This window comes from Rana temporaria, chromosome 1, assembly GCF_905171775.1.
Source record: "Rana temporaria chromosome 1, aRanTem1.1, whole genome shotgun sequence".
NCBI lineage: Eukaryota > Metazoa > Chordata > Amphibia > Anura > Ranidae > Rana > Rana temporaria.
The window spans coordinates 515,808,528-515,818,123 of NC_053489.1; the positions used below are offsets into that span (position 1 = coordinate 515,808,528).

Consider the following 9,596-nt stretch of genomic DNA (forward strand, 5'->3'; position numbering starts at 1 on the left):
TATTAGATGTCAGCTATTACTTTAAGTAGATAACCAGTTTTATATAAAATAAAGCAGTAAAAATGAATGTAGACTGCACTACAATTAGGGCTGCAACTAACGATTATTTTCATAATCGATTAGTTGGTCGATAATTGTTTCGATTAATCGATTAATCGGTTAATAGCGTTAAAAAAAAGTAATTTTGCGGTGATTTGCATTTTTTTGGCCAATTTGTTGTTGGACAGATAAAAAAACACAAATTGCTGCAAAAACACATTACATACTTTTCTGCAGCTTCTCCATTCTAAAGTATATTGAACCAAAAAAAAAACAAAGTAGCACCATTTTATGTTAAAAAAAAGTCCTTCCCTTTCCAACATCTGAAAAAAATCATGGATGTAAACGTGTCCCATAGGAAACTATGTAAATGAACTGTAGTGTGTTTCTGCAAAAAGCACCAAAAAACGAGGTGTGACCCCGGCATGAGATGTTTAGTAACATAATGGGGGTTAAAAAAAACTAAAATTAGTACAAAAACAGCAAATAATTGCTACTGTAAGGGGTTAATTTTTTACTGTTGGACAGTGAAAGTAATATTTACAGTAGTTATTTGCTCTGTTTGTACTGTAAAGGGCCAATTTTAGTTTTTTTAACCCCATTATGTTACTGGCTGATTAGTCGATTATGAAAATGGTAATTGATTAATTTCATAATCGATTAGTTGTCGATTAATCGATTAGTTGTTTTGGCCCTAACTACAATAATATTTTAGTGGATGAAATAATTATTGGAAGTATCTTTAAATATGCACCCCCAAGCATCCTGAAAGAGCAGGTATGACGCAGCCCTCAAGCACCCGATCTGAATGAAGGAATCCTGCACGTGGCCAGCAGCAGGAAAATGAGTCTTCACTGTAAAGACATGAGGACACTCAAGAACCCATTGTAATCCTCTTTCTAAAAATTCTTATTTGCAGTCAACTGTATATATTCTTCAATATATTTTAGTACTTAACCCAAAGATGGTTAAAAATGGTAGTGACATAAACACACACACACACACACAGGAAAAAGTTTTTAGAGGACAGATATCAATTGTCAAAAGCACCTCACCCCAATGAATACTGAGAAGAAAAAAAGGGCAAAAATTGGGTACCACAAGGACCCAGGGGCTATTGAAATGGTGCAGATAGAGATTCACACAATCAAAATTTTATAAAAATAGAAAATGATTTATTATAAACAATTATATGACATAAATATATTATTCTTGATTATATACATCTTGTGAAATCAAGACGAGACATTGTTTTGGTCAGCTCTACATGTTTCACTCTTTGAGTTTCCTCAGGAGCTTTAGACAGACAATGCTAGATAACAGAAAACAAGAAAAGCATATAATTAAATGACAGCAAAGACATTTTTACATGTCAAAAACATACCGGTAGATATATACGTTGTAATCGATAATATAAACAGGGAAAAAGCAATTGGTCATATTACATAGATTTTAACAGAAAATGAATACTCAGGGGTCTCAATCATAAATAAACAGGGGCACTCTGATAAATTTCAAAAAGAGGACTTACCAAGATAAAAATAAAAATCAGCATGAAAAAACAATAGATCACGCAGGAATAGCTGATGCTTCAATCAGAACCTGAAGATACCTCGAGAGAACCACAGCAGAATACTAAGCCCTCAAAGGGTAAATATCTGAAAAATAGATGACACATATGTATACACGTGTGTCCAAATATCTCTCTACATTGATACAACAAAGAAGTAATGAATCCAGAAGGAAGTAGTTTTATAAGGATACCTGTCTGGTTTAGACACAGAGGCTTATTTGAATAGAACCAATCCGAAATATTCCACAGTTGTGAACTAGATTGAGGGAGGGCATTAACATAGCCAGTTGATCTGGCATTCGTCACAGTGGACAATAGCTATATAATGAAAGAAATATATATGTATATAAATAATGTATAAGAAAGTAGATGTATGCCAAAAAGAATCATACATCAAAAGAATTCTGAATAGCAGAGAATCATTAAACAAGCCAAACCGACTTGTGATTAGATACCTGATTGGGAAAAGTCCAAGGGGAATCAATCAATCTTACAAAATGAACTAAACAGAGATAAGTCATGCAATGTATATAACATTATTAACTCCAGACGGGGGGGTTAGGTAAGGGGAGAGGAGAGGGGCACCAGCTAGGTAGGCATGTTCGCTGTGGCGTAGCATGAGGGTGAGTAGAGGGTAAGAAGAAATAAAAGAAGAGATTTGGAAATGGGAGGAAGTTGCGGTATAAGTAGAGCATCAGATAATTACAGTGCATTTGGAATGTGTGAGCCAGGATGACCACTTATACAGAAACATTTCCATGTTCAAATTTTTCCTAGCAACTAGTCTCTCCATTTCACATTTTCACATGTTCTGTTTCACTGCGAGTAGTAGGTGTACTATTACTACTCGTGATCTGGGGGGGGGGGGATTTTTCTATCCCAAGGTGTAGTCATGCTAGCAAGGGATTGAGGGTGGTCGGAATCTGCAATATGGTGGAGATTAGAGCAAATATTTGTTTCCAGAATGAACTTATGGACCTACAAAACCATAGAATGTGTGCTATGGTTCCAGCGCTTCCGCAGGCCCTCCAACCGGTACAGGGATGTCCTGGAACAAATTTGGATAGACGGTAGGGTGTGAGATACCACCTATGTATTGACTTCTGATACGATTCCCAGTGATTGGAGCAATGGGAGGCTGTAAAGGTGTATTTAAAGGCATGCATCCACATATTTAGTTCATCTGTCCATTTCGAGAGGGATGAGAGTTGGGGCCGGTTGTCGCTAAGTGCAGAGTACATTATTGATATACCATGTTTCGGGTATGTTGTGTGAGTGTAGAAGTTATAGATTGGTTTTGGTATTTTAACCTCAGTGGGGATTTTAGACTTCCCGAAGGAGGTGCGAAATCCTGGTATATGTGAAGGTAATATTCAGTTTGGAGTCCTGTTAAGATTTTTTAAAACTGTGTTGTAGAGGTCTGATATGTTACTAATTTTACATTTCTGCTAGTTCTGCAGATTAAGATTTTGCAGATGCGCCATTAGCGTTTTGAGAGGGATTGGCAGTATGTGAGATAGATAAGTTTTGGATGCTGTCTGGGTAAATTTCTTCCAGACTGTTAGTGAGGCCACGATAGACGGGGGACGTTCTGTTGTGATAGGAGGAAACCCAGCTGAAGTGATCAGTAGTATTTCCCGTAAGGTATTAGATTTGTAAAAGGACGATTCTATGATCGACCAGGTCTTATTGGGAGTCGGGTGCCACCAATAGTATAGCTGGTCCAGTACGGAAGCGTAGTAGTAGGTTTGTATGTGGGGAAGGCTAATACCTCCTTTTTTATGGTGTCTAGTTAGAATGTAGTGCGCACATCTAGGTGGTTTAGTTTCCCATATATCATTTGAAATTTGTTTTTGTATGGAGGTAAAGAAGGAATGGGGTATAGGGAAAATTACTGTATGATATAAGTATAGTAGTTTGGGGAGGATTAGCATTTTAAAGGAGGCAATCCTACCTAGTTTAGAAAGGCCTGTTGTGCGCATTTGGGTTAATAATTGGGGAAGCCGTTTTTGGAAGGCACGGTAGTTAAGGTCATAGAGGTGAGGTGATGATGGATCTAAGTTTATCCCAAGGTACGGAATAGATTGTTTCGTCCAAGAATAAGTGAGAGATCTTTCCAGGAGGGTCTTCTGTATATTTGTGAGATTAATCGGAAGGATTAGAGACTTGGAAGAATTAATTTTATAGAAGGAGGCTGAACTGAATTGAGTAATGATATCTTGGATCGCAGGCAAAGATTGGACCGGGTTAGTGACCATAAGTATAATATAATCTGCAAAGAGGCTTATTTTATGTACCATGTCGTTGTGTATGATGCCTGATATGCACTTGTCTCCTCTAATCCTTGCTGCCAAAGGTTCCGTAATCAGAGCAAAGATGAGAGCGGAGAGCGGGCACCCTTGGCGAGTGCCATTAGTAATTCCGAATAGTTTGGACAAGGTTCCATCAGATAATACTCTAGCTGAGGGATTTGAGTAGAGTGACAGTACCGCAGATTGAAACAAGCCCGCGATACCGAATTTATCTAGCACTGCTTTCAAGAATCCCCAGTGCACTCTGTCGAATGCCTTTTTTGCATCCAATGAGAGAAGGCGTTTGAGATTGGGAGACCCAATGAATTATATTGATGACTCTTCTAGTTGCGTCTGGAGCTTGCCTTTCTGGCATAAAGCCGACTTGGTCTGGGTGCACTAGAGAGAAATCTAGCTGCTAGGACTTTGGCAAATATTTTCTACGTCTGTGTTGAGGAGCGATATAGGTTTGTAGTTGATCGTGAAGGTAGGATCTTGTTCTAGTTTAGGGATGGTGGTGATAATAGACCGTAGCATCAATAGGTAGAGAACCAGAGGAGTCAGCAGAGTTAAAGAGGGCAGTGAGGTGGGGGTGATTTTAGGGAATGTCCTATAGTATTCGTTCATGTAACTATCTTCTCCAGGAGATTTATGGAGAGGGAGAGTATGAATGGCTGCCAGGACTTCTTCATCTGAGAATGGTTGGGAGAGTTCAGCTAGGGGTTATAGATGGGAAATTAATTAAGGATAGGAAGTTTTGTACGGTTTGGTCTGTTGGTTGACGGGGTAGCTGCGTCATTTGCAAGTTGTAGAGAGAGGAGTAGTAGTCGCTAAAGGCAAGTTTTTTGGTGGTAGGGTGCTGGAGGAAAGCTATTTTACATTTTACATTTAACGCGTTGAGCTTTGACCTGTCGAGCTAATAGGGCACCAGCCTTATTACCTAAGGCATAGTATGTGGCTTTGGTTAATTTAAGGTTATTTTCAAATTGTGAGCGGAGTTTTTGTCGTTGCTTTAGGAGTTCACTAGTTAGTTTGTGGAAGCAAGTTTATTTTGGTTCTCTAAGCAGGAAATTCGGTATAGGACCTCGTCAACTTGCTTTAACTTTGGTTCTTAACAGTACTGTGAAGTTTGATTAGCAGTCTACGCATGTTGGCTTTATACGCGAACCAAAGTACAAACCTATCAGTGTCCCGTCGATTGTTTGATTAAAAAAAAGAGTTATGTTCAGTAGTGAGATTTTGAACATTGCTTGGATCTGAGATGAGAGAAGCGTCAAGTCTCCATAGTCAAGTTTTTCTGGGTCTACGGTTTCCCACAGTAATGGAGATAGGTGCGTGGTCTGACCATGTGATGGATCCAGTCTCTGAGTTTGTCACATCTTGGAGGGTGATTTTATCAACAAGGAAGAAGTCTATACGAGAGTATGAGAGTTGAAAGGAGGAGAATTAAGAGTACTCATTGCTATGCAGGCATCTCCACGGATCAAAGAGATCATTTTCTAGAAGAAAGGGGTTTAGTGCAGGTTGATGATTGTTAGCTGAGGATGTAGTGTGCAGATTTGAGTTTCCAATCATGTTGAAGTCGTCTCCAATAAGAAGCCTTAAACCATCAACTAACTCATTGGCCCGGATTCACAGACAACGGCGCACATTTATGCCGCCGTAGCGTATCTCCTGTACGATACGCCGACGCAGCGCAGAGAGGCAAGCATTGAATTCACAAAGCCAATGCTCCCAAAACTGCGCTGGGTTTTCAAGGCATAAGTGGAAGTGGACTTGACCCATGCAAATGAGGCGTGACCCCATGCAAATGATGGGCCGAGCGCCAGACAGATACGTATAACGAACGGTGCAACTGCCTAAGATACGCCGGATCACTGCCTACGGCGTGAACGTAACCTACGCCCAGCCATATTCACGTCCAACGTAAACTACGTAAAATACGCCGGCTTGAGTTCCCTGGTGCAGACCTTTGTATGTCTGCTGCTGGGTTACACCTCCTTTATGGGGCTTAACTTTACGCCGGACGTACAACTTATGCGCACCAGTCGTAGCCTGCATCGGGCACAAGTACGATCGTGAATTGGCGTATCTTCCTCATTTGCATGTTTGAATAGAAAATCAATGGGAGCGCCAAATGCGTCCAGCCTATGCCGGCGTAGGCAAGTTATGTTGGTGGAATGAAGCCTTTTTTTAGGCGTATCTTAGTTTTGTGGGCCCGGCGCACAGATACAACGGTGCATATTTGCACTTACGCTGCGTATCTCAAGATACGTCGGCGCAACGGCGCAAGTGCTTTGTGAATCCAGCCATTGTGTGCAGAGAGTAATTCTCCCATGTTTGATTCAATATCGCCCAGAGGCGATTCAGTTCGCATGTGCCGCGCTATATAAGTTTTTCATTCATTCATTCATTCATTCAATATGAGTAATGGCTTGGTCATGCTTATGCACAGTTGTAGATAAGGCGGAAACATCAGTGGATAAGTCATTATACAAAGTTTGCCTCAGTGAGATCAGCATGGTGTTTTCAGATAGTGGTTGATCTGAGGCAGGGAAGGCATCCAGCACTGATGATTGCTGTGGCGGGGGAGAGAGAGCATGCAGGGCGCTATGACAGGCTGTATCTGCTGAGGTTCTTCCGTTCTGAGCCTAGTTTTAGCAGGGCTGGATGTCATGGGTGAGTTAGGAGGAGAACACTCACCCTGTTGGTCAGAAGATCTCAGGATTCCCGGAGACGGCGCAAGGCTCTGACTGGATTGTGATGAGGAGAGCCGCGCCGTCATTTCATGGCCATCGCCGGCGCCATCTTGGCCGCTCGTCAGGCCTGGCGAGGGGTAGTAGTCTGTGAGCTTTCTCGATAGTTTAGAGTCCTTCCTCCACTTCAGCATGGCTCACACACTATGCTAGGATATCTGGGGTATAAGGTGCGATCGTTTTCCCTTCTCTAGGTTCGCTTGGAGAGTCGCACTGGCTAGTAAACTGCGGAGCTGAGGAACTAGGCAGCCATCCACACGAGCCGTCAAGCCACGCCCTGAAAAATGTTTTTTTTGTGTCTATCACTTTCCCAAGTAATACATATTTCACTTCATGTTAATAAATAGGAAAACTGAGAGAATTTTGTAAGGTAGCTGAAAGGGCAGTGGAAATTTGAAAACTATAATAACTTTTGTAAAACAATTCGAAGTAATCTTTTAACCACTTGACAACCGGGCCTATTTTGGCACTTCTCTCCTTCATGTAAAAATCTAATTTTTTTTGCTAGAAAATTAATCAGAACCCCAAAGATTATATATATATATATTTTTAGCAGACACCCTAGGGAATAAAATGGCGGTCATTGCAACTTTTTTTCTCGCACGGTATTTGCGCAATCATTTTTCAAATGCCTTTTTTTTGGTTTCATGAATTAAAAAATAACAAAACAGTAAAGTTAGCCCAATTTTTTTGTATAATGTGAAAGATGATGTTGCACTGAGTAAACAGATACCTAACATGTCATGCTTCAAAATTGCGCACACTCATGGAATGGTGCCAAACTTCGGTAGGCGATGCTTTAATTTTTTTTACAGGTTATGTTTTTCGAGTTACAGCGGAGTTCTAGTGCTAGAATTGTTGCAGACGCTCTAATGCACGCGACGATACCTCACATGTGGGGTTTGAACGGCGTTTACATATGTGGGCGGGACTTGCATGCGTGTTCGCTTCTGAGCGCGAGCAACCGGGGACAGGGGCGTTTTAAAAAAAATAATTAAACATACGATCGCAGCAAGCGGACATTTATGTTGAAATGCTCTGCCCATAGGCTATAGAAGAATTCTAATGTTGGTTGACTAGTAATAATAATTAATAAATATAATTATTATTAGTCATACAACATTAGAATTCTTCTATAGCTTGTAGGCGGAACATTCGACCTGAAATGTACGATTGCGGCATCGTACAGTTTCGTTGCTCTGTCGAATCTTTTTTTTATTTTTTTAAAGATTCCATCAAATTTTCTTTCTTTTTTTGTGTTTTTTAAGATTCCGTCAAATCTTCTTTTTTTTTTTTATTAATTTGGATTTTCGGACGAATGCATTTTTTTTACAAAAAACAAAATAAATAAAAACGAATTTCGGGAGTAACTAAATAAATGTATTTTTCGGACGAAAACGAAATTCCGAAACAAAATATTTCAGTGTGCACATGTCTACTAAACATGCCTAACATTTAAGGCATGTTTAGACACATTTAGACGCATCAGGCCACCTAAATGCTGCTCTCCTCTAACTGCTATTGCCTCTAAACGCATGTATATGCCCATATGTGCAAGGACATATGGACAAATAGACTAACTTGGAGGGGTGTTTAGAGGCAGAAAAAAAAAAAAATGAAGTGTCTCTAACAGCCACAGTTTTTTCACCCTGTGTGCATGAGGCCTTAAAGGCTAAGTTCACCTTTCATAACATATTACACCTGTATCTAGGATGTAACATGTTACTAAACAAGTGACAGCGACATTGGACTGAGGATCCTCTCCCTGCTTTCACAATTTAAAAAAAATGCGGCTGTGCGAGGCTCCACCCAGCCGAGTCATTCATTCACAGAGTTCTGTGAACGGGAGAACTACAATGTCCATCATCCACAATCTAGTTCTCAATGAACTACCAGGGTGCTGATAAGCGCTCCAGGTAGTTCATTGATTCTTCCTGTCATTCAGTAACTGCCTGCCCGTAGACAGCTACACTGACAGGCTGCAGGTGCCTTGCATTGCATCTGCAGATTGGGGGTGCAATGCTTTACAGGATCCTAATTAAAAAATAATAAATGCACATTTTTACCTGCAAAACTATGTGCATTTATTATTTTTTAAAAAGGTGAACTTTGTTTTTTTTAAAACCTGCAGCTTTTATATATATATATATATATATATATATATATATATATATATATATATATATATAAAATACCTTGTGTTTCTACTGTGAATGTCCTTGTTTATGCCATCCCTGTTATAGGATGAAGTTCTGTCGGTGGCTCCTGATTTTGCTTCTCAGATGTCATCATCCTGATCCATTATTGGAATGCATATATGCATACAAGAAGTTGCTGCAAAGAAGCTGCAAAAAATTAGCAGCAATGCGATTCAGCAAAACTTAAATCTCGGGACTGGCTTGAAAAAATTCTAAATATTCTGACAGCCAAGACAGCTCCCATATTGCATTTTAACTATGTACAATATTTAGCTTTTTGTGTGAAGGTCAACTTTCCATTTCTCAAACAATATATATAGACTAAAATCTAAAGTATAAGTTGAAGGTCATAAAGATTTACTTTGTATTATGTCTGCATACTCAAACAGCTTAAAATGTAAAACAGTGCTGTGGTGTGACAAAGATGGAGCTTAAATATAAAATGTTTATCAGAGGAGCTACACCCTGAAAGGTCTGAACAGTATTTACAGGCAGGGTTGTTTAGAAGATCCCAAAGGGTGCATTGTGGCCGTGTGCTTCTGCTGCTTCACAGTCACTAATGTGCTTCTTCCATCTGTCCTGGGCGCATCTCATCATTTCTACTGCATATTGGAGTGCAATTTACCACATGATAGACGTTTAAAAGCTATTTAACCCTTATATACACTGAATATTAAATAATAAAATATTTAATTTGTTTAATTTTCATATATGACAAGCTGACCTTGCAGTTCTTTTA

The 9,596-nt window shown here is 39.7% G+C and overlaps 1 long non-coding RNA gene across 1 annotated transcript; it reads right to left on the minus strand.

Moving 5' to 3' along the window:
• Positions 1-1,235: 1,235 nt before the first annotated feature.
• LOC120919340 lies at positions 1,236-1,908 on the minus strand. The gene is made up of 3 exons (XR_005744556.1): positions 1,804-1,908; positions 1,571-1,697; positions 1,236-1,351 (listed from the first exon to the last, which is right to left on the minus strand). It is a non-coding gene; the product is annotated as an uncharacterized LOC120919340 (long non-coding RNA).
• Between the last annotated feature and the right edge of the window lie 7,688 nt (positions 1,909-9,596).